The sequence below is a fragment of the Littorina saxatilis genome, linkage group LG7, assembly GCF_037325665.1.
Source record: "Littorina saxatilis isolate snail1 linkage group LG7, US_GU_Lsax_2.0, whole genome shotgun sequence".
NCBI lineage: Eukaryota > Metazoa > Mollusca > Gastropoda > Littorinimorpha > Littorinidae > Littorina > Littorina saxatilis.
In genome coordinates, this window is record NC_090251.1 from 978024 (window position 1) to 1003949 (window position 25926).

The 25926-nt window shown below is 44.5% G+C and overlaps 1 pseudogene; it reads right to left on the reverse strand.

Moving 5' to 3' along the window:
• The window catches only part of LOC138970424 (serine-rich adhesin for platelets-like), a 101866-nt pseudogene that overhangs the window by 34333 nt on the left and 41607 nt on the right, over positions 1-25926 (reverse strand).

The window sequence follows — 25926 nt, forward strand, 5'->3', positions numbered from 1 at the left end:
TCATGCAGTCTTTCACACTATAACTATCCTTCTTACCCTCTGTCTCCTTGAAGCTGGACTTTCATTATGCAGTCTTTCACACTATAACTATCCTTCTTACCCTCTGTCTCCTTGAAGCTGGACTTTCATTATGCAGTCTTTCACACTATAACTATCCTTCTTACCCTCTGTCTCCTTGAAGCTGGACTTTCATTATGCAGTCTTTCACACTATAACTATCCTTCTTACCCTCTGTCTCCTTGAAGCTGGACTTTCATCATGCAGTCTTTCACACTAACTATCCTTCTTACCCTCTGTCTCCTTGAAGCTGGACTTTCATCATGCAGTCTTTCACACTAACTATCCTTCTTACCCTCTGTCTCCTTGAAGCTGGACTTCCATCATGCAGTCTTTCACACTATAACTATCCTTCTTACCCTCTGTCTCCTTGAAGCTGGACTTTCATCATGCAGTCTTTCACACTAACTATCCTTCTTACCCTCTGTCTCCTTGAAGCTGGACTTTCATCATGCAGTCTTTCACACTATAACTATTCTTCTTACCCTCTGTCTCCTTGAAGCTGGACTTTCACCATGCAGTCTTTCACACTAACTATCCTTCTTAGCCTCTGTCTCCTTGAAGCTGGACTTTCATCATGCAGTCTTTCACACTATAACTATCCTTCTTACCCTCTGTCTCCTTGAAGCTGGACTTTCATCATGCAGTCTTTCACACTAACTATCCTTCTTACCCTCTGTCTCCTTGAAGCTGGACTTTCATCATGCAGTCTTTCACACTATGACTATCCTTCTTACCCTCTGTCTCCTTGAAGCTGGACTTTCTTCATGCAGTCTTTCACACTAACTCTAGATCCTTCACAACTGTTTTATCTATTTCTTACCCTCTGTCTCCTTGAAGCTGGACTTTTTGTTCTTCTTCTTGGTGGGTGTGGACTTGTGGCTCGTCCTGTCCCCCTCCTCCTCCTCCTCCTCCTCGGGGGGCGGAGAACCTCTGGCAGGGAAAACAAACATCACTCTTGTAAGTTAATCTGTCAGTTTCAAGAACACACACATAAATGTATGCACACACACACACACATGCACACACACACACACACACACACACACACACACACACACAATGGTTATAATTATTATTCTAGCGTCACATGTACTCAATCAATCAATCAATCAATATGAGGCTTATATCGCGCGTATTCCGTGGGTACAGTTCTAAGAGCAGGGATTTTATTTTTTTATTTTATTTTTTATTTTTATGCAATTTATATCGCGCACATATTACATATATGGCCTTAAGTCTGAAATGGTGTCCACAGCTGAAATAGCTGTGCAACCTTGGCTCTAACCTGATTTGTACATCAAAGAAAAATAAAATCCTTGTAAAGATTAATGAGACTTGTAAAAAAAAGTATGAAGTACACACCTAGAGAAACATTGTGTGCTCAGTTGTTGTTTTTAATGAAAATGTCGCCATTATCTGAAGTCAGCAGCACTACATTTTGGCCATTTTTTGTGACATGACCTTACAGCATATTGAAACATGGTCTACTCTGTCATATTTATGGGACAGAATGTCATGAATGACTTTTCACTGAGCCAGTAAAACTCAAATGTACCTTTGACAAAGCAAAGTTTTTGAATTTTGTCAGTGAGCCTGCAGAAAATGGGGAGACAAAATTTCACAGAAAGTTCATAACTATTTCCGTAAGACTTCATTTTTGTTCACTGATCAGCTCTAAATAATAATTAAAGATTGAAACCTGATATATTTTTGTAAAAAAGTATTTTACAGTATGTTTTGCAGAGGTATAAAACATAAAAAGGGTTGTTTGACTTGTTTTTGCATGTTCAAAAGTAGTTTGAAGTTTACGTGCAGATTTTCTTGTGAAAAAAGAGTTATGAACTTTCCAACCTTTTGCCTTATAAAATGAGTAAATTGACTGGTTGGGGAACACCTAGCTTTGTAATGCATTTGGATCCACTAGCAGCAGTCACACTGAAAGTTTGCATCAAGTTCATTCATTGGTGTTTGAGTAATTGAGAAATAAAAAATTCTTGTGAGAAAGTTATGAACTTTCCTACTATCTCCACTGAGAGTGTTTTTTGTCCTTAAATGCTAGCCATGAAAGTTAAGGTTGTAGTGGAACAGCAATTTTGCATATAAAAGTACATTAGATTTAGATACTAAGCAATTTTTGTCACTAAAGTCAAGCAGTATGCTTTAGTTAGCCATTTTCTCTGTGTCTTGCGCACTATTTTTATGTGAGAGTTACTAACTCATGTCAAAACCCAAAATATATGTAAAATGACTATTTTCAGTTTCCAAATTACACTGTACCATGATTTTCATCACAAAAAGAATCTACTGGCTGCTGACTGTTTCTTTCTGAAGTACTTAGCCGTTTTGTCATGAAGTTCATAACTTCACATAACTCAAGCTCATTTTTCAAGGGCGTGTTTAAAATAATGCCTTGTTAATAGCAAAAGAGTACATTTGACTTTATCTGGACATTTTGTAAGAAGTTTTCTGAATATCAACCCTCAAAATTACATTTTGATAATTCCAGCATGAATCTGGGTTGACTGCACGGTGTACATAACTTCACATCAACTGACCCTCAGCCCCACGGTGTGAAGTTATGAACACATGCCATGAGTATGATTTATACACAATAATTAATTTACTACACTAAATCACTACCTCAAATGATGTGCTGCTCTTCTCCAGAGTAGGCTGTTACAGTTTGATGTCATTTTTATTTTAATTTACCAGCAGATTTTAGTATGTAGCTTTTCAGTTAAATAAATGATGTGAAGTTATGAACACACAGTCAGCTGACATAAACACTAACTAAATAATGATTTCGGTAACAGTTTTCATGACTGAGTTTGGTTAAGTAAATCATTAAGTTGTTTAGAATTATTTGCAAGAGACTTTAGTTAGTTATTTTAGTATAAATGTGTGATTGATGTGAAGTTATGAACTTTCACAAGTTTCAAACAATTTGTTTTATTTTGGCAATTAAAATCTGATTTTGTAATATAAGTGCAGCTTTAGCCTATACTATAACTCTGTGTTCTCAGTTTGTCATTGTTTTGCAAATATATTATACAGTAACTGTACTAGAGACCAACATAACAAAAATTCTTGTGAAGTTATGCGCACGCTCACATTTTATGATTTTTGTTATCGTTTGTTTTCACAAATGTTTTACTTTTATTACTTAGTTGTATGTTGATTACAAAGAGTAGCTGGAGAGAAAATAAGATGACATATGCACTTTCTTACTTTGGTTTGAATTAGCCATAGTTTGTGATGTCACGGTGTGAAGTTATGAACTCCTAGGACATTCTAAAAATACTTTCAGTTTCTGCCAACTCTTTGAGTCAGACAAACATTTTGGTGTATTGAAATCCTTTTGATGGTACTTTTCAAGCACATTTTGCACAAAAACAGCAAAATTGTAGATTTAATGATAACTTATGCCAATATTTGCTGTGAAAAAAGTGTGACAATATTAATTTCTATAAATAATACAGATAACCAAAAAATCTTCTCCACACTTCATCTTCAAAAATTACCTTCATGTTCCAGCTCACCTTTTTCAGATTAAAAAACAAAACAAATTGTTTCCTGCCTGTATAAATTAAATTTATTATACCAATAAAAGTAAATTATGTGAAGTTATGAACTTCCCATTAATGGAGTTCACATCTGCATCATGCGTGGCCAAAACAAGTTTAACTTGCTTGAAATGCAAAGTAATTTGCTGTAGCAATTTGCTCAGATGTCTAAAACAGACCCAATACATGTAGCAACAATGATTTAACAAGTCTAAATTTTGTGACGGTGTGAAGTTATGAACTCCTGCAAACTTTTAAACCTGAATCTGTGAAGTGATCAAACATGAGTTTTCTTAAATCATAGCTGTTCCTTGCGTATTTATGCTCTAAAATACATCTCTATTTTCAAAACAAAGAAAATGTTCATTTTTAAAATTGATTTTGTATGTCACAAAAATGGACACCTATTCTGACTTTGGGCCATATATTCAAGGCGCAGGGATTTATTTATGCCGTGTGAGATGGAATTTTTTTACACAATACATCACGCATTCACATCGGCCAGCAGATCGCAGCCATTTCGGCGCATATCCTACTTTTCACGGCCTATTATTCCAAGTCACACGGGTATTTTGGTGGACATTTTTATCTATGCCTATACAATTTTGCCAGGAAAGACCCTTTTGTCAATCGTGGGATCTTTAACGTGCACACCCCAATGTAGTGTACACGAAGGGACCTCGGTTTTTCGTCTCATCCGAAAGACTAGCACGTAACATGGGAAAAGAACACAGAAACATTTCATGTAATCATGCTTTTCTGCAAGAAGCTTGCAACACTAGTTTCTTCCAGCATAGCATTGTTTTCTTGTGGCCACGGCGACAACAGCAGCAGAAATAAATGTGACAGGGTGACGCAGTAGTCTCCCTTCACAGCAGAGTCTCTCACTGATCTAAACATAATGGATAGCGCACAGCCATTGAAACATCGTAACGTTACCAGAGTGCCGCCATCTTATCACACCCCACCACACAGCCATTGAAACATCGTAACCAGAGTGCCGCCATCTTATCACACCCAACCATACTGAGAAATATGGTCAAAAGGAAATAATCGTAGTTTCGAGAGTTGACAGCAGTCTTCTCCCGCTGAATCGAACGGTGTCCCAAGATGGCGGATCTGGTGGAGTCAACGTTGTGATAGCCAATAAGAAGGGACACGCTATCCATTACTTTTAGATCAGTGACTGAGTGAGAGTCTCTGTACTGGCACAGATGTCTGCCAGTGAAGAGTGCGTGCTACTTAAAGGGCTAAATTCGCTAAACAAATCTTAACCCTGTTTGACTTGCTTTGCCTCCAAAAGTGCTTGTTGTGCTTGGTGCACTGGGCCCAGCTCGCTGCACGAAGCTTAAAGCACGAAGTATTCGGCAATGAGGGACCTATTTACACAAAACTATTTACTCACTTTTTCTTTGGCAGTTTTCTCCCTTTCTTGCCTGGCAGGGTGGTTTCCCCTTCCACCGAGGTGGCGGTGGTGTCAGGATTCACTTCGTATTTCTGTCGGCGCGGCGATGACTTGAGCAGACCATTTGACTGACCGGGGGTGTCGTCTGTGTACTGAGTGTTGTCTGCCACCTCACTCTCCCGGCTCTGTGAGGAATAGACATGGTGAGATTTGATCCTTAGAGTGATACTCATCTGACCCTTCCTCTGTGTTCTTTCCTGTAGACACCAATTTACTTGATTAAAGCAGCGTCAATCTGAGCATTCTCTCCACTTGACTTACCTCACCCTCATTGTTATTTTCACCATCTTCCTTCCCCGTCTCGCCAGGCTTCTGGTCGTGTCTTTCCACCACATCCGATGACCGACCGCAGCACAGACCAGGCATGCCGATGCTCTTTCCTTATTTCCTTCTTCTTGTTGAGATTTGGTTTTTCAAATTGTGTTTGTTCACAACTCTCACTCACAGATTGACAAGATAACTCAACTCTGACACAGTGTTCTCTTGTTTTCGTCTCAAGTATAGAAATAGAACTTTCTTTCTTTGAACCCTGCTTCAGTCTTGTTTCCTTGGGTTCTTAAACTCTGAAGTAAAGTGCCGCTACATTAGGTGTAACACTAATGCAGACGTTTAGAATGTCAGAAGGAACAAATCCTGTTTCATGCAGCGCAAGTTTTCCAGTCACAGCAAGCTGTAGATTTGTCAAGCAGTCAGACAGCACACTGTCGCACAAACAAAGCGCTCTACTACAGTGAATCTGCTCAACCACAAAGCTGATATGTTCAAAACAGCACAAACACAGCTTCAAACTTATTCAAATGATCGCATTAACAACACTAACACGTACACTGCCAACAGACAAGCACAACAGATTCCTCTGTGTCTCCAAAAAACAAACCACTTTCGCCCGGTGAGCGAACGAATGCCAGAAGTGTGATCCTTGTTTACACAGGCAGTCACTGGGGTGGCACAGAGCCCGGATAGCACACCCGATAGATCAAATTCAGCGGGTAGCACAGACATCATGTCACAACAAGCTCACAGAATGACTTTCCAGTGTTGGCAGGGAAGCCATAGTGGAACAAGGGAAGGAACTCTGACGGAATTATGTCTCTAACAGGAGTTGCTTCCCTTACAATATGACTGGATGCTCAGACTGGCCGAAGTTCGCTCTCAACTCACAAGGAGACACAGGGCCGGACTACCGGGGGGGTTATGGGGGTTGCGCAACCCCCCCCCCTAGCCTAAACATGTACCTTACTTATTTAATTTTTTTTTATTATTGCTTATTTTATGCCGTTTCATGCAAGGAGCGACCATTTTCCTATCTCATATGACCTACCCATCAGCTTCAGGGGGCGAAGCCCCCTGACCCCCACAACGAGAGGGGGGGGGGGGGGGTTCTAGGGTTTCCGGACCCCCCCCCCCCCAGCCAAAAAATAAAAATATTGAATGAGGTATGCATTTCTTTATTTTACATTGAATTTCAATTTTGGGGGTATTAATCAGTGACAAAATCTGCTGCCTGAAACTGGTAATGATCATCCTCAGAATGCACCAGATTGCACCATTTTGCATCCTTTTTTTCAAAATTTTCCGGGGGGGCATGCCCCCGGACCCCCCTAGCAAGCTAGGCGCTTCGCGCCGTCGGCTCGGCGCTTTGCGCCTTCACACCCATATCTTCACAATATACTTTTGAAAAAAAACACCCATAAAATGAACTGATCCGCCCCTGCCGCCAGGGGGGACATCCCCCTGGGCCACCACTGGCAACCCCCCCCCTCCTCTTCGCCTAGTCCGGCCCTGAGACATTACCGATTGCTTATTTGTAAGTCTTTTTTTTTCTTTCTTAAAAAAACAGTCTATTAAATAAATGTTCATATTTCCCCAGAAAAAGATAAATTCTGACAGAACTAAATATTTCAGACGCAGGCTACATTTTTCTTTTTTGGCAGTTCAGTGTTGTCTGTTCACTAAAGAATGATGTATTTTCAGCTCTTGAGGGTTGACGCAGAGTGCAAGCTGTTACTCTAGTTGGGCCATAACAGTGTCTGGGAAAGATTGATGGCTTTAATTCAAGGTGAAAGGAGGCGGATGAAAACTATGAAATGTTGTATGTGTCACATTCGTGTCATGATACCTAATTTCAAGTCACTTCAATCAATTTCTAGAAGGTTAGTCACCGATCTTTTTTATATTTAGTCAAGTTTTGACTAAATATCTTAACATCGAGGGGGAATCGAAACGAGGGTCGTGGTGTATGTGTGTGTGTATGTGTGTGTGTATGTGTGTGTGTGTGTGTGTGTGTGCGTGTAGAGCAATTCAGACCAAACTACTGGACCGATCTTTATGAAATTTGACATCAGAGTTTCTGGGATTGATATCCCCATACGTATTTTTCATTTTTTTGATAAATGTCTTTGATGACGTCATATCCGGCTTTTCGTGAAAGTTGAGGCGGCACTGTCACGCCCTCATTTTTCAACCAAATTGGTTGAAATTTTGGTCAAGTAATCTTCGACGAAGCCCGGGGTTCGGTATTGCATTTCAGCTTGGTGGCTTAAAAATTAATTAATGACTTTGGTCATTAAAAATCTGAAAATTGTAAAAAAAAATAAAAATTTATAAAACGATCCAAATTTACGTTTATCTTATTCTCCATCATTTGCTGATTCCAAAAACATATAAATATGTTATATTCGGATTAAAAACAAGCTCTGAAAATTAAATATATAAAAATTATTATCAAAATTAAATTGTCCAAATCAATTTAGAAACACTTTCATCTTATTCCTTGTCGGTTCCTGATTCCAAAAACATATAGATATGATATGCTTGGATTAAAAACACGCTCAGAAAGTTAAAACAAAGAGAGGTACAGAAAAGCGTGCTATCCTTCTTAGCGCAACTACTACCCCGCTCTTCTTGTCAATTTCACTGCCTTTGCCATGAGCGGTGGACTGACGATGCTACGAGTATACGGTCTTGCTGAAAAATGGCAGCTACTTGACTAAATATTGTATTTTCGCCTTACGCGACTTGTTTTCTTTTTCTTTTTGAATCCTTTTTCAATATTTAATTATCCCATTGCTGGGAAATTCAGGTCGCTTCATCTGAAGGGAAAGCTAGCAGCAAGAAGACTCAGTGTCACCCAGTGTCACCCAGTGTCACTCGCTATCCAGGTGTGTGCATGTTCAGTGTAATCAGCCACCTGCACTCCGGACCGCATGACCGAGGTCTTTTACGTGCCACAATAATAACACTGGGGTGGGACATGGATACCGTCTCTTAGTCTGCACAGACAGTTGACCCTTGTCCATCCTGGCCTGTGATTCGAACCCGTCACTGGACGATCACAAGTCCAGTGCTCCACCAACTGAGCAACCACCCCCCCCCCCCCCCACCCCCAACCAATATTATTATTGTGTATAACATTTGCTTTCATTTTCAAAACTTAATTTTCCCGGCCATTGGTGGGAAACATGATGCATGTAAAATCCAGCGACGTGACCCCAGTGTTTGTGAGCAATACTTCAATACCCTGTCAGGCCGCCTTGCCACCCCCTGTTCTCACGCTGGGCCATGACGTGTTGTAGGATGGGAACACCATGTGAAAGGCTAAGTTGCGTATGGCCTGAGACACACACATACACAGAGACACTGTACCCGGGCAGAACGACCGACCGACCGACAGACAGACAGACAGACAGAGAAACAAACGGACAAAGAAACAGACACACACTCAGCTCCGGCCCTTCCACCTTGCACACACACACACACACACACACACACACACACACACACACACACACACACACACACACACACACACACACACACACACACTCACACACACACACACACACACACACACACTCACACACACACACACACACACACACACACACACACACTCACACACACACACTCACACACACACACACACACACACACACTCACACACACACACTCACACACACACACACACACACACACACACACTCACACACACACACACACACACACACACACACACTCACACACACACACACACACCCACACTCACACACACACACACTCACACACACACACACACACACACACACTCACACACACACACACACACACACAGTCACACACACTCGATTACACCTACACACACTCGTACGAAAACACACACACACACACACACTCACACACACACACACAGAGACACACACACACTCACACACACACACACACTCACACACACACACACACACACACATCACTCACACACACACACACACACACATACACACACACACACACTCTCACACACACACACACACACACACACACACACACACGTACACAAACACACACGTACACACACACACGTACGTACACACACACACACACACACACACACACACACACACACACACACACACTCAGAAGGTGTAGCTGGGTGTTGCCGTCAATGCACATCTTGTCCTTCTTGCTGTCACACATGAAAACAGCTAAAACACACATACATACAGCTATAAACACACATACATACAGCTATAAACACACATACATACAGCTATAAATACACACTCACACACACATACAGCTATAAACACACATACATACAGCTATAAATACACACTCACACACACATACAGCTATAAACACACATACATACAGCTATAAATACACACTCACACACACATACAGCTATAAACACACATACATACAGCTATAAATACACACTCACACATACATACAGCTATAAACACACACTGACCGGCCCCTGGTTCTTAACGGTGAGGAGGTGGGGCTGGGTGTTGCCGTCAATACGCAGCTTGTCCTTCTTGCTGTCACGGTGCCTGACCAGGAGGCATACGAGGACCCAGACCAGCACCACGAGACACACGGGGCCCAGCACCGCCCCGATGATCCACAGCTTCTTGTCCTCCTCCTCCTGGCTGACAGGGGACGCCGTCTGACCCGCCGCTACAACACACAGTCACCACAATTTATTCCCCCCTCTGCTTCTTTACCTCTGTAAACTTGTAGGGGTAGTTATTTTTCGATAACGACCCAGCAACCAAACAAATAACGACCCAGCAACAGCCTGAATCCTCGATAGTGCAATGGGTTGAGAGGTTGTTCTGTTTCGGTACTACTTTTTGCGACTGAAAAGTTCCGAACGCTCTAATGTACGAAGTATACATCTCTGGAGCAAACAATACAAACATACCGCATTTAAATTAACAACTACAGGCCTGAACACATGAATCTCCATATAAAATCCATGAGTTCGGTTGTTTTCTGAATCTCATCTGCCGTGCCGTCAAGCCGTTCATCACAAGCAATTTCCCAAGGCAAGTAACTCATACTTTGTCTAGCGACAAGAGTAGTTCCCCTTCTTTTCACTCAGTTCCTTCGACAACAGACTGCAATCCGACGGTCAGTTTTCAACAATATTTCATTTAATAAACAGATCACACGCAACCAAATGCACACATCTCATCAATTTAAACAACATAAAGGGGTTTCATACACTATTTTCTCCAGAAAACTGAACTTCATACAGTTTTTAACGTTGGAACACGGGTGCAAAAGTTCGTCTGCTAGTCCCATTTGACGAAAAAACATTATTCTAAGCGATACCAAAACATATACAGAACACACAATATCTGCCTTTGCCGCCACAGCAGAATAACAGCATATCTGTGTACTTGATTTTAGCCCAAAATAGGAAAACTGACAAGAAGTGTTAACAGAATGGAATGATTTGCACGGAACTATACAACCGCGCATTAATCGATCGCCTGCGCAGGTTGACTGGTTGAGAGAATAGGATTCGATCAAACTTTCGCAAAAAAACTCCTTTTTTCTTTGAATAACTGAAGAAAGGAGGAATAAAGAGGTTACACACCTCGTCTCAGTGATTATAAAAAATAATGGTCTCAGTTCGCGGTCATGAAAAAGCTCGCTAAAGCTCGCATTTTTCATGATCCGCTAACTTCGACCATTATTTTTGATAATCACTGAGACTCGGCATGTAACCTCTACATACTATGACACCATCGTGACAATAAATGATACACTCTCGTGCTGTCTGACATTTTAGAGCTAGGCCTTGGAAATAAAACCCACAATAACAGGCACATCATCTAGACATCAGTACAATCACTACAATCATTGACCACTACACATCACTACAATCACTACAATCACTGACCAATGTTTACCAACATTGAACCGATCTTTAGTGGAAACACTCTCTCTCTCTCTCCACCTTCTCTGTCTCTCTGTCTCTCAGACTGTCTCTCTGTCTGCACTCTCTCCCTCTCTCTCTCTCTCTCTCTCTCTCTCTCTCTCTCTCTCTCTCTCTGTCTGTGTCTGTGTGTGTGTGTCTCTCTCTCTCTCTCTCTCTCTCTCTCTCTCTCTCTCTCTCTCTCTCTCTCTCTCTCTCTCTCTCTCTCTCTCTCTCTCTCTCTCTCTCTCTCTAATACTCCAATGTTGTGTGTTTTTGTTGTTATTCTGATTGATTTGAATAATTATGAAATTACAATATTGTCCGCCACTTTATCATTGTGTCTCTAAGAGCACATTTATACGTGTAGCTCCGTGCGCACATTCCATGGCTGTGTAAATATGTATAAACAACCAGTGTTGTAGCCAAGAGATGCATGATGGGCAATACAGACGTGTAGCCTTGGTGACGACGACTCGGTCAAGCTCCAGAGCCAGCTCCTGGTCCATCAGCGTGTTGAGAGCGGCCGCCGCCTGGACTGCCGGCACTGCTTGACCGGTCTGCTGGACGGTGTGGGTCAGTGCCGCGTTGCTCGGACTGCTCGGCTCACTGGACACGTCAGTAATCTGCACACCGCAACGTTCAAAGCAGGCTGAGTTTGTTGTTTATACTGTGGAACCCCTCTTTAGTTGTCAAGTTGAGACTCCAGTCTTGTTCCCAGGCCTCGGTCTTAAGCCCTGTACACATACTCTTGTTTCCCGACGTGTGCGTGCATATGACTATGAGTGAGCATAGATGTATATATAGATAGAGAGAGATAGTATATATAGTGTGCCTGTGTTCAATTTTAATAGTGCATGTACAATCAAGTGTTTGCATCGGTGGAGACTCAGTACAAGACACGCTGAGGGCGTCTTTGAACCCTTTTCCTTAACCTCCGCATCGTAGAGTGCAAGTGCACTGGAGTGTTTGGATCTGAATGCACTAATTACGGCAAACGTTGAAGATTTCTTTGAAGCCCTTACCTTGACCTCCACATCGTTGACCACCGCTCTCTTTCTTCGCCTCAGGTCGCGGAAGGACCCCCCACTGAGCAGGGCAGCGAAGCGCTTCCTCCTGGAGGGGCTCAAACCCCCGTCCCTCTGGCGCTGGAAGGCAAGGTCGTAGGCCGCCGCTAGGCCACGCTCCATCTCCGTGATGAAGGCAGGGGAGGTAATATTGTCGCTGGACCTCACGCGTATTACTGCACACAGACACGACACGGAATTGATCAAATCATCAATCAATCATATCTTTCTTCAATATTCAAAAAGCAACAACAGAATGGCACGTTCGTGTAAACAAACAAAACGTCGCTCGATCTCAGGCAGATCACTGTACAGAGAGACAACACGGAATGAATTATACTATTATGAATAATACAAGAAAATAATTAAAGCAAATATTCAAAAAGCAACAATAGAATGGTTACTTCAATGAAAGTGTAAAGTGTCAAACTTAACCTCAAGAAGTACGTCAACTTAAATTTGGTAGAAATGAAACAGGAACAGGACACTCCCGGTCCCCATGAAGTCACAGCCAATAGGCCCTACGTTGATAAATAAAATAGGCCTTACGTTAATACAGGATGTGTTGTGTGGATTCTATTGGCTGGAAAGGGTATGCGTCGGGGCAAAACTCTCTCTCTCCCTCCCTATCCCTCCCTATCCCTCCCTATCCCTCCCTATCCCAACTCTAAGTGCGGACAGCGAAACAAAGAAACAAACAACAGAGTGAAACCAACACGGGTAGGGAAGATGTAACATAAGTACTCACACTTTAGAGAGAGAGACAGAGAGAGAGAGAGACAAACAGAGAGAGAAACAGAGAGAAAGAGAGACAGAGAGAGAGACACACAGAGAGACACACAGAGAGAGAGAGACAGAGAGAGACAGACAGAGAGAGAGACAGAGAGAGACATAGACAGAAGAGCTCGGGAAATAAACATGACTGACCTGTGACAACCAGGAAGTCTTGAGACACATTGGTGGGTGGCGTTGTGGAGCTAATCACTGACGATGACGTGGTCTCCGGTAACGTCGTTGTAGAGGCGATGGTGGTCGACTGTGTGGTTGGCGTTGTGGTGATAATCCCCGATGATGATGATGTTTCTGTAGTCGTCGTCGTAGGCGCAATGGTGGTCGAATCAGTGGTTGGCGTTGTTGTGCTGATAACTGGTGATGATGTTATTTCTGCAGTCGTCGTTGTAGGCGCGATAACTGTTAGTTGTGTGGTAAGCACTGTCTGTGAAGTTGTTGGTGCAACTGAGGATGATGCCTCTGTCGGCGACGATTCTATGACGATTGTAGTCCTTATAGTTTCCATCACTGACGACGACGATGACGAGGACGAGGACGACGATACCAATGGAGCACTAGAAGTGAAAACGACTCCCGAACTGGTCGTTGAGCTAAGCACCTCCCCTGCAGATGATTCCACGGTGGACGTCATTGCGGGTGCCAAACCTGACGTCACCGATGATGTCACTTCTGACGTCACACTTAGCACCGGGGACGACGTCAAGGTTTCAGCCACTGAACTGTCAACTACTGTGGACGTTGGTGCAAACGACGTCAGTAATGTCGCAGACTCTGCGGTCATGTCCACATATTCAGAAGATATTCCTGATGTTGAGCTTGAGACAAGTGTTTCTGTCGGGGTCGCCGATACCCCTGATGACGTCATGTACTGGGACACGTCACTGGATGACGTCACGCTGACTGTTGAAAGGTCTCCTGAAGAGGAGGAGACACCAGACATGCCCTCACTGGATGTAAACAGACTTGAAGTCCCGCCTGAACTTGAGCTGGACGCTTGTTGACTGGTCGAAACAAGAGTGGCAGTAGCTGGTGATGATTGACTGGTGGAAACAAGAGTGGCAGTAGCTGGTGCTGATTCAAACGACACGGAAGACACTGCTTCACTCGACGAGAAAGACGTTGCCATGGCTACTGTGGATAAGATTGGGGAGGGAACTGAAGACACGGAGGTTGCAGTGAATGAAGAAACTTCACTTGACGGTGACACCAGCGAGGGCAGAGACAGCGACTGCTGTGACGACTGACTGTAGAGCGACGATTCCGTCACCGTGGATGCTTGGCTGAACAACGACGACTCCGTCACGCTCTCTGGCGACGCCATCGTGACAGAACTGATAGCTGGGATCGTGCTCGACAAAGACGTTGGTAACGTTCCTGTCACGTCAGGAAACACAGTCGTCGTCGAGTCCGGTGAGACTCCCGTCAGAAGCTGAGAAGAAAAGGCCACTGAGACGGAGTTTGCAGAGGAAGTGAATGCAGCCATGGAGGATGTTGTTTCTAGTTGAGCTGAAGTGTCTCCAACTGCAGAAGTAGCGAGCTGTGAAGTGTCTCCAACTGCAGAAGTAGCGAGCTGTGAAGTGTCCAGCGTTGTAGAAATAAGGGATGTAGCAGGAGTGGCAGTGTCCACCGATTCCAAACTAGGCGTGAGCTCACTCGAAGACACAGATGTGAAAGGCGTGGCTGACGTTTCTGCTTCAGAACTGGTGACCAACGATTGGTCAGGCGAAGAGCTTGTGGGCGGTGCTACGGGAGACGAGACCATTGGTTGGCTGGATGAGATCATTGTGACCGGAGTCTCTAACGAAGACCCGGAGTATGTGGACATTGAAAAGCTAGGCACAAGTGTGGACGGAACAGCTGATGATAATAAGGAATCTGAAGTCATTGACTGACCAGACGCAGTTTCTATGGGCGGCGTTTGTGATGAAAATAGGAAATCCGATGTCACTGACTGGCTAGACACAGTTTCTATTGGCGGAGTCGGTGATGAAAATACAACATCTGAAGTCGCTGATTGGCTAGACAGCGTAACACTGGGCGGAGTTTGTGACCAGAAAAAATCAGAAGTCACCGATTGGCTAGGCACAGAGACAGTTGTCGGTGTTTGTGATGAGAAAAAATCAGAAGTCGCTGATTGGCTCAGCACCGTGAAAGTAGGTAAGGCTCCTTCTGATTGCGATAAATAGGACGAAGACAATTCCATCACATCTGTTGTCACATCAAGCACAACAGACGAAAAGGACAATGACTGAGAGCTACTGTAATTAAAGTCGGAGAATTGCATAGAGACAGTGATGATGGAATCCACACTCGATGCTGAGACCGGGGAGGGAGAAGACAGTGATGATGGAATCCACACTCGATGCTGAGACCGGGGAGGGAGAAACCACCGTGGCTGGCAGGGACGAAACAGTCGACAGTAAAATCAAACTATCCTCAGACAAATAATCTGACACCGAGAACGACGACTGTGGGTATGAAGTCTCAACACTCTCAGACATATCCACACTGGCTAGCACGCTGTCTGTCACTGACGCCGACAGAGGGTGGGATTGAAACACAGACGACGCCATAACAGTCTGTGAAGGCACAATCACGCTTGCTAAGTCAGACGAATCAAAACTCCCCGACAGAAGAGACGTGGGGAACACAAAGGACATGCTTGACGCGGGGGGAAAGTCTGTACTACTGGTGAGATCATAACTGGGCATCATGCTTGACGCGGGGGGAACGTCTGTACTACTGGTCAGATCATAACTGGGCATCATGCTTGACGCGGGGGGAACGTCTGTACTACTGGTCAGATCATAACTGGGCATCATGCTTGACGCGGGGGGAAAGTCTGTACTACTGGTCAGATCATAACTGGGCATCATGCTTGACGCGGGGGGAAAGTCTGTACTACTGGTGAGATCATAACTGGGCATCATGCTTGACGCGGGGGGAACGTCTGTACTACTGGTCAGATCATAACTGGGCATCATGCTTGACGCGGGGGGAACGTCTGTACTACTGGTCAGATCATAACTGGGCATCATGCTTGACGCGGGGGGAACGTCTGTACTACTGGTCAGATCATAACTGGGCATCATGCTTGACGCGGGGGGAACGTCTGTACTACTGGTCAGATCATAACTGGGCATCATGCTTGACGCGGGGGGAACGTCTGTACTACTGGTCAGATCATAACTGGGCATCATGCTCGCTGTCACTACTTCAGTCTTTATTGTGGCTGACGCTTCAGTGTCATTTACACTCAACGTGCTTTTAGTAGAGTACAAGTCAAAGGTTGAGCTAACTTCACTCGGAAAAACATCCAAGGTCGAGCGACTCCCGGTCGGAATAATGTTGGTCTTTGAGAGAGTGACGGTTGGGACTGTCACAATGGTGGAGACGTCGTCAACCGTTGTGCGACCTTCGCTCTGCACGGGGTCAATGGCTGAGCCGCTTTCACTTGGGAAAACCGCCATGCTTGAGAGAACGTCTGAAGCTTTCATGCTTTCAGTTGGGAACACAAAGGTTGCTGTGCTAGCTCCAGATGCTGTCATGGTTCCAGTGGGGACAATGTACGTGGCTGTACTCACATCAGATTCAGGCATGCTTCCAGTGGGGACAATGTACGTGGCTGTACTCACATCAGATTCAGGCATGTTTCCAGTGGGGACAAGTCCAGTAACAGACACACTCTCAGTTGGTACACTGTACTCTGTGGAGCTGACCGCAGAATCATTCGCACTTTGGCTTGCAGTTGAGGCGACGACGATCGTCGAGCTTCCCTCGGACAGGAACGTACTTTGTGTTGGAACAACGTCTGTGAGTGTAGACACATGTGTCACACTGCTCTCTGCTGGAGAGACCGACACTGAGGGGACACCAATGGACACAGTCTCCGTTACCATAGAAACAGTGTCCGTTCTCATCGCTGTCAACAGTTCCGTGGACAAGGTAACAGACCGCGACATACTTGCGGTGTCCTGTGTCACAGAAGTCCCAAGGGTAGTCACAGGAGTGGGTAGCTCTGGAGACACAGACGTTACGACTTCAACACTAGAGGGTACACTGCTTAATACAGAGCTCACAGCAACACTATAGGGTACACTGCTTGCTATAGAGCTCACTGCAACACTAGAGGCTACGAAGCTTGATTCAGAGCTCACAGCAACACTCGGGGCAAGAGTCACGCTGCTACCAGAAGCTACGAGAGTCGTGTCGGGGACTGGGGGAAGTGTTTCACTCACAACGACACTGCTGCTTGGACTGTCGTGCGTCTCACTACTGACGTCACTGCTACCCGGTTGGGAGGTCAGGAGCGGCGTGTCTGTTCTAAACTCTACACCGCTGGTCTCAGAGCTTGGTGACAGTGCATCAGTTACTGTCAGAACACTAGTTATCAGTGTATCAGTTACTGTCAGAACACTGCCAGTTTCAGAAACTGTTAGCGTTGTGCCAGGTCTAAATGACAAAAAGCTAGCCTCTGAGCTTGGCTGAAGGGTTTCAGTCATAGATGACACCTTGTTCGTTTCTGAGATAGATGGAAGAGTTTCACTACTGTTCTCAGCGCTTGTTAACAATGTTTCAGTGCTAGAACCAGTACTGCTTGTTTCAAAGCTAGGAGATGGTGTTTTATTGTCAAAACCAGTACTGGTTGTTTGAATGCTAGAAGTTGCAGTGCTAAAACCAGTACTGGTTGTTTCAAAGCTAGGAGATGGTGTTTCAGTGCTGGGAAGCAGACTGTTATATTGACCGCTGTGGGTGTCACTGCTGAAGCTTGTGCTTTCAATTTCAGAGCTTGGTGGAGATGTTTCAGTTCCAACAGGCCAGCTACTAGCTTCGGAAATCGAGATCAGCGTATTATCACTGAAAGTTACACTGCTAGTTGGATAGCTTGGAGAAAGCACTTGACTGACTGTAAAGCCACTGACCTCAGACACTACGAACCCGCTACTCGTGGAAACTACATCCAAAACAAGCGATGAGGGGAAAGAAGCACTGCCACTACTGCTAAGTGAAGCGAAAACACTTGTACCTCCGTCGGTTTGTGAAGGACTCACTCCAACTGAATCAGTACCATGCAACGTACCGCTAGTCCTGCTACTGCTGTCTTGGAGGAAGGAAGCCGTGGGTTGACTGACCACAAGCGTGTCACTCATTCGTGGCGAGGTCAAGCTGCTTGGTACAGGGGTAGGCACAGGACCACTTGCAGTACTGCTGGCAGACTGAGAGAAGAGCGTTGACGATCCCTGTACCGCCGCAGTGTCACTGGTTGGTGATTGGTTAGAGCTAACAACACTGATTATCACAGTGTCACTGTCACTAGTTAGCGATTGGCTAGAGCTAGGACTGATTAGTACCGAGTCACTGGCTTTACTCGTTTCTGTGCCAGTAGATCCGGTGAACACGGCTGACCCCGATGTTCCAGATGGCACGGTAGACACAGAGACCGTGGAATACCCCGCTGTGTGAGACGACACGGGCAGTGAAGGAGAAAGCACCGACCCGCTCTCCAGCAGCTCACTGGTAACAACAGGCAAGGTTGTGGACGCCGGGACTGACTGAGAGCTTTCTGTAACACGCACTGTGGAGACTGCAGATACTGCAGAAGTATCCATGACATTGGTAGTGTAGGTTTCTCCTGACATCAGTCCGGTGCTTGAAGAATCCAAGTCTGTAAACACGTCAGTGCCCGTGCTAACAACAGACGTCACAGAGCGTGGTTCTGTCGAGGCGGAGGACTGTGGGTGTGAGACACTGCTCTCACTCAAGTCCAGTGTTTGTGTGGAGACTTGGGAACCTTCCGTCGCAACGGCGACGTCGCTCAAAATGGAGGTGCTTGGTACAGGCAGAACAGACGTACTGCTCGTCTCCATGCTTGGTGTCCCAGTCATCTCCACTGACGTGTGTGTCACTGAACTCTCCGCCACAGAGCTGCTGTCAGATGAGGCCTGGGACAAAGCGAAAGCTGAAGAATACGAGGACTCCAGCTCAGTCTGTGAAGGTACTACCGATACAGTTGATGTCAGTTCCCCTGACACCGAGCCCACAGTGGTGGACACATATTCCGTAGAATGCACAATAGTTTGAGCTGTCGTTCGTTCCAGTGACTCCACAGCATCTAAGGTAGTAGACACGTCAGCCCGGGACGTCTCCACACGAGATGATGTGACTGACGGAATCAGGGGGTAGGATGCTGCGAGCTGAGAGGACACAGACTGAGAGTCATGACTGGAGTGCAACACGACACTCTCGCTGCTGGATAGCGAATAGCCTGACGACACTGACATAACAGAGCTTTCAGCTGATGTAGTCCCACTAGATGTCGCCACTGACGATACCAAGGGTGAGCTGTCTTCATTGCCTGACGACATCAAAGACGACCCAAGTGAACCATCTACAGTTGTTGACGCTGACAATAATAAATCCAGCGAACCAATGGCAGAGGTTGACACATCTGATGGCAAGCTGGATGAACCAATAGCAAAGGTTGACACAGCTGGTTTTGAATAAAGAGACTGTGTCACGATAGCTGAGGCTGAACCAACGACACGAGTTGACACGGTTGATAGCAGCAGCGATGAGCGGCTGTCCGATGTTGACACGTCTGACTCTCCGTCTGTTGAAATCACAGGCGAGCCGGACACAGCCGTGGCAGAATGTGACGAAACTATCGTAGCGGACAACACGCCTGTGTCGTGCGTGCTGATTAGCAGCGCTGCTGTTTCAACACTGGCTGAAAACGAGGACACAATAGCTGTGCCACTGCTTGCCTTATCAACACCAGAATCTGCTGATGAGTCAAAGCTTGTTGTTTGGCTGTCCGACCCCGACCCTATAACTACAACACTGTCCGTTGCACTAACCCCAGAAGACACTGGCTGAAGTGGATGTGAGCTGATTGAAACAAAGGGCGAGCTTATGAAACCACCCACAGGTGTGGTGCTGGAAGGTTGAGAAGGGGAGATCATGCTCGTGTCAGACGTGCTGTCAGGACTGCTGTCAATCATCGTACTCATGACGTCAGCGGTACTTTGGCGTTCAAACGTCATGGTCGTTGCTTCAACGTCAGTACCGGCAAAAGCTGCTGTCTGTGTCGAGACGCTGGTCGTCACAAGACTGGCTGTGGCGAGTTGTTGTGACGTCATTTCTGGCAGTGGAGGGGTTGAATGTGTACTGGGCACTACCAAAGTAGTCACGGAGTCTGTGTTGCCAGTGTTGGGGGTCAGCACCGCGGAAGTAGAGTCTGTGTCCACAGATCCAAAGTTTACAACGCCCGTCAGATCATCGAAGTCTGACTTTCCCAGGGTGCTGGAACTTTCTGCTGCAACCTCCGACTCTAAAGCAGAAGAGCTGACGACAACATCTTCATCTGATGACGCCGTTACTGACGTCACTGAGGCTTCTAAAGACATCACAGCTCTTTCTGACGATGCAGGCAACGACATACTCGCAGCTTCGCTAGACAAGCCGGCCACTGTGGCAGAACGTTGGTCAGAGCTGCTAGGAGTTACATCTTGAGATCTCTGATCCAGTGAAGACATGGATGTAGCATGGACAATAGATTCAGAAGAACTTGAAACCGATGACTGGCCGTCTGCAGACAATAGCGTTGTTGAGTCTTGAGTTGCGAGGTGTAAACTGCTGGAACTAGGTCTGATATCAGACCCAGACGCCGTACCGCTGTCTGCAGTTTGTAATGACAAAGTACTCACTCCATGAAGATCGCGTTCTGAAGCAATAGGCCTTCCGGGAACCGTGCTGGGATCGCTAGCTACTGTCGTAATACTGCTATCAGGGCTGGGCTGGGAGGAGCTAGTCATACTACTGGCGGGTTCAGAGAGAAGCGGGGTATCCATGCCAGCGTTAGAAGCGAGGGAGGTGTCAGGTTCTGGGTAAGAGGGGAAGAGGAGGGGAGAGGCGGCACCCAGGGTGGACGATGCACCCGTTGAGGAGGGGGGCAGCGTGCGTACAATACCCGAGGTGTGCGGCGTCTCAGGACTGGGTCCAGCGCTGGGTAGAGATGTTGTATCCTGGGTGGACGACAAGTCTGTAACACACAGACACGCACATTGTTACAGTTTGCTTATATCGCAATCAGAAATCAAAGAGCAAGATAAGAAGGGGCGTAACTATGGACGTCAGGCGTAACTATGGACGTCAGGCGTAACTATGGACGTCAGGCGTAACTATGGAAGTCAGGCGTAACTATGGACGTCAGGCGTAACTATGGACGTCAGGCGTAACTATGGAAGTCAGGCGTAACTATGGAAGTCAGACGTAACTATGGACGTCAGGCGTAACTATGAACGTCAGGCGTTACTATGGACGTCAGGCGTAACTATGGACGTCAGGTGTAACTATGGAAGTCAGGCGCAACTATGGAAGTCAGGCGTAACTATGGAAGTCAGGGGGTGCAGCTGAGTAAACATAAGCAAGAAAGATGGATGATAAAAGCCAACAACATGAAAAGCGACCCTAACACACTAACGCCATCTGCCGATACATTTAGTATACGGCTAAAGACATACGATATCGATCTCCCCCCCAAAACCAAGGCGTCTCTTTATGGCCCTCTATTTCAAAGTGACATCTCTGATATCAAAAGCCAAACAAAGTAAATAAAAATCACACACACACACAAACACAAACCAAAAAAAAACCAGAACAACAATTAACGTGAATAATAGCGCCACGTAAAACAGTATGTCACGTCCTCTGCATGTCTCCCGAGGAAGTGACAGAGAACGTCAAGACAAAGCTTGTCCCGGCACGTGACTTCAACATGTCAGCAGTAGAAAAATGTTATCGTAATGTTACCGCTAAGCTTTGCATGTATCAGTATCGTATATCGATCTCTCTCTCTTTGTTTTGTCTCTCTCTCTCTCTCTCTCTCTCTCTCTCTCTCTCTCTCTCTCTCTCTCTCTCTCTCTCTCTCTCTCCGAGCTCTCTCTCTCTTTCTCTCTCTCTCTCTCTCTCTCTCTCTCTCTCTCTCTCTCTCTCTCTCTCTCTCTCTCTCTCTCTCTCGAGGTATTGCACCTCGGTTCGACCGAAGAGAAGTTAAAAATAAATTCCTGTTGTGCAGCGGGATAAAGTATTCCCTCATACCTCGGAGATATACCTTCACTCGCTCGCAGCGACGTCACGTGACATTTTAGATGGTGGAAAAGAATCGGCACTGGGTGCAGTGCCTTTGTAGTGCACTTGCACTACAACGGCACTGGGTCCAGTACCCGCTCCGGCATCGAAGCATTTTCCACTAAAAAGTGCACAAAATTTGACCTATTTCGTCGCCTATAAAGGACGGAAAGAATGTCATTTCAATGGTGTGATAACATTCTTTCCGTCACGTGACGTCGCTGCGAGCGAGTGAAGGTATATCTCCGAGGTATGAGGGAATACTTTAACCCGCTGCACAACAGGAATTTATTCCAGCGTCGCGGACGACGCTGGTATCTGCGGTCGGGAAGACTTTCCACGAATTTCCCACAGGGCGCCGCCATGTTTTCTGTGCTCGACTGCGAGCAGACCACAGGCACATTACACCCAAAATTCTTGTAGGCATACACAGACGCAACATAACATATACAGACAATAACACCCACAACACTTCAACTGCATATGAAAGGAATAAAAATAAATCCGCAAATCAGTCGCGCACAATACACCAGTTAGAAAAACAAGGAGTGACAAAGCGGCGTGCAGAAACTAAACTGACTCGGAGACTGAGAAGAAACATTTATCACACGATTTAGCAAACATTAAAATAAAACAGATAAGTCAAGCAAAAAATAAACACAAATATCGAAAACACAATAAACAAAGGTAAAGAAAACACAAAACTTGACTAAATATAAACAAGTCGCGTAAGGCGAAAATACAATATTTAGTCAAGTAGCTGTGGAACTCACAGAATGAAAGTGAACGCAATGTAATTTTTCAGCAAGACCGTATACTCGTAGCATCGTCAGTCCACCGCTCATGGCAAAGGCAGTGAAATTGACAAGAAGAGCGGGGTAGTAGTTGCGCTAAGAAGGATAGCACGCTTTTCTGTACCTCTCTTTGTTTTAACTTTCTGAGCGTGTTTTTAATCCAAACATATCATATCTATATGTTTTTGGAATCAGGAACCGACAAGGAATAAGATGAAAGTGTTTTTAAATTGATTTGGACAATTTAATTTTGATAATAATTTTTATATATTTAATTTTCAGAGCTTGTTTTTAATCCGAATATAACATATTTATATGTTTTTGGAATCAGCAAATGATGGAAAATAAGATAAACGTAAATTTGGATCGTTTTATAAATTTTTATTTTTTTTTACAATTTTCAGATTTTTAATGACCAAAGTCATTAATTAATTTTTAAGCCACCAAGCTGAAATGCAATACCGAACCCCGGGCTTCGTCGAAGATTACTTGACCAAAATTTCAACCAATTTGGTTGAAAAATGAGGGCGTGACAGTGCCGCCTCAACTTTCACGAAAAGCCGGATATGACGTCATCAAAGACATTTATCAAAAAAATGAAAAAAACGTTCGGGGATTTCATACCCAGGAACTCTCATGTCAAATTTCATAAAGATCGGTCCAGTAGTTTAGTCTGAATCGCTCTACACACACACACACACACACGCACACACACACGCACATACACCACGACCCTCGTTTCGATTCCCCCTCGATGTTAAAATATTTAGTCAAAACTTGACTAAATATAACAAGTCGCGTAAGGCGAAAATACAATATTTAGTCAAGTAGCTGTCGAACTCACAGAATGAAACTGAACGCAATGCCATTTTACTCGTAGCATCGTCAGGCCACCGCTCATGGCAAAGGCAGCTGAAATTGACAAGAAGAGCGGGGTAGTAGTTGCGCTAAGAAGGATAGCACGCTTTTCTGTACCTCTCTTTGTTTTAACTTTCTGAGCGTGTTTTTAATCCACACATATCATATCTATATGTTTTTGGAATCAGGAACCGACAAGGAATAAGATGAAAGTGTTTTTAAATTGATTTGGACAATTTAATTTTGATAATAATTTTTATATATTTAATTTTCAGAGCTTGTTTTTAATCCGAATATAACATATTTATATGTTTTTGGAATCAGCAAATGATGGAGAATAAGATAAACGTAAATTTGGATCGTTTTATAAATTTTTATTTTTTTTTACAATTTTCCGATTTTTAATGACCAAAGTCATTAACTAATTTTTAAGCCACCACGCTGAAATGCAATACCGAAGTCTGGGCTTCGTCGAAGATTACTTGACCAAAATTTGAACTAATTTGGTTGAAAAATGAGGGCGTGACAGTGCCGCCTCAACTTTCACGAAAAGCCGGATATGACGTCATCAAAGACATTTATCAAAAAAATGAAAAAAACGTTCGGGGATTTCATACCCAGGAACTCTCATGTCAAATTTCATAAAGATCGGTCCAGTAGTTTAGTCTGAATCGCTCTACACACACACACACACACACACACACACACGCACACACGCACACACGCACATACACCACGACCCTCGTTTCGATTCCCCCTCGATGTTAAAATATTTAGTCAAAACTTGACTAAATATAAAAAGAGATGCTTGCCGACAGTCAGTGTGTGTGTGCGTGGTTTGCCGTGTGCGTCAGCGGGGTGTGTGTGTGTGTGTGTGTGTGTGTGTGTGTGTGTGTGTGTGTGCGTGCGCGTGCATGCGTGCGTAGGCTACGTTCTTGCGTGTGTGCGTTCGAATGAGAAAGAAGAGAGAGAGAGGATTGAACAATGAGGTCACGTTCTCTGTCACATGAATACATATACACACACTGAAGGCTACTTCGGACACGAACACTTGCCAACAACTGTGGTTGGACATGCTTTTGAAATGTAATATTTTTTCGACATGATTTCTGGACATACGAATCCCGCTGTGTTGCCTACTGATGTTGCGAATGATGAAGGTTTTGAGTTGACTGACCTTGAGGAGGGATTGCATCAGGCGTTTATCGTCTCAAATTATATCCTTGCTACTTTTCAGGAGTCAACTATTGCCATTCATGGTAACTTGGATAGTCAATGTTTTTATTTGTTTGATTCCCATCAAAGAAACAGAAATGGTAACCATTCTTCAAATGGCGCTGCAGTTTTGATGTCATCAAGTTAATTCCTTTGCAGAATTGATTGATTTTCTCAAAAGCCATTATCAATGTGTTTATCAATTAACACCTGTTCATTTCTGTCCAACTGCAATGCAAACTCAATGTGGAGGAAACAAGGATTCATTACAAACAAGTCATCCCTGTACATCAACAGATTTATGTACCTCAATCAATACTGCTAGTATGAGTGACAGGAATCTAAAAGAAAAAACAACCAAACGCAAATGTACTACTACTTCTACGACTCGTTTGAATGTAAAACAGAAATGTAACACTATCTGTGACAATGACGGTTCTACGACTCGTTTGAAGGACAGTATAGATCGAACCTTAACCCACAACTACGACAATTTGTGTCAGACTTTTTTGAACAGGAAAATATGCCTCTGTTCAACAGTAACCAAAACATGGAAGATGTTTTTGAAACTTTACAGAAATGTAACACTAGCCTATCTGTGACAATGTTGCTTTTGAATTGAACCCACATTTGTTGAACAGGAGAGAATGTTCCTGTTCAACAGTGCCCAAAACACTGAATCTGACGTTTTTGAATCTTTTCTGTCATCTAACTGAATCTGACGTTTTTGAATCTTTTCTGTCATCTAACCCAATTGCTCATGACTTCATCGATC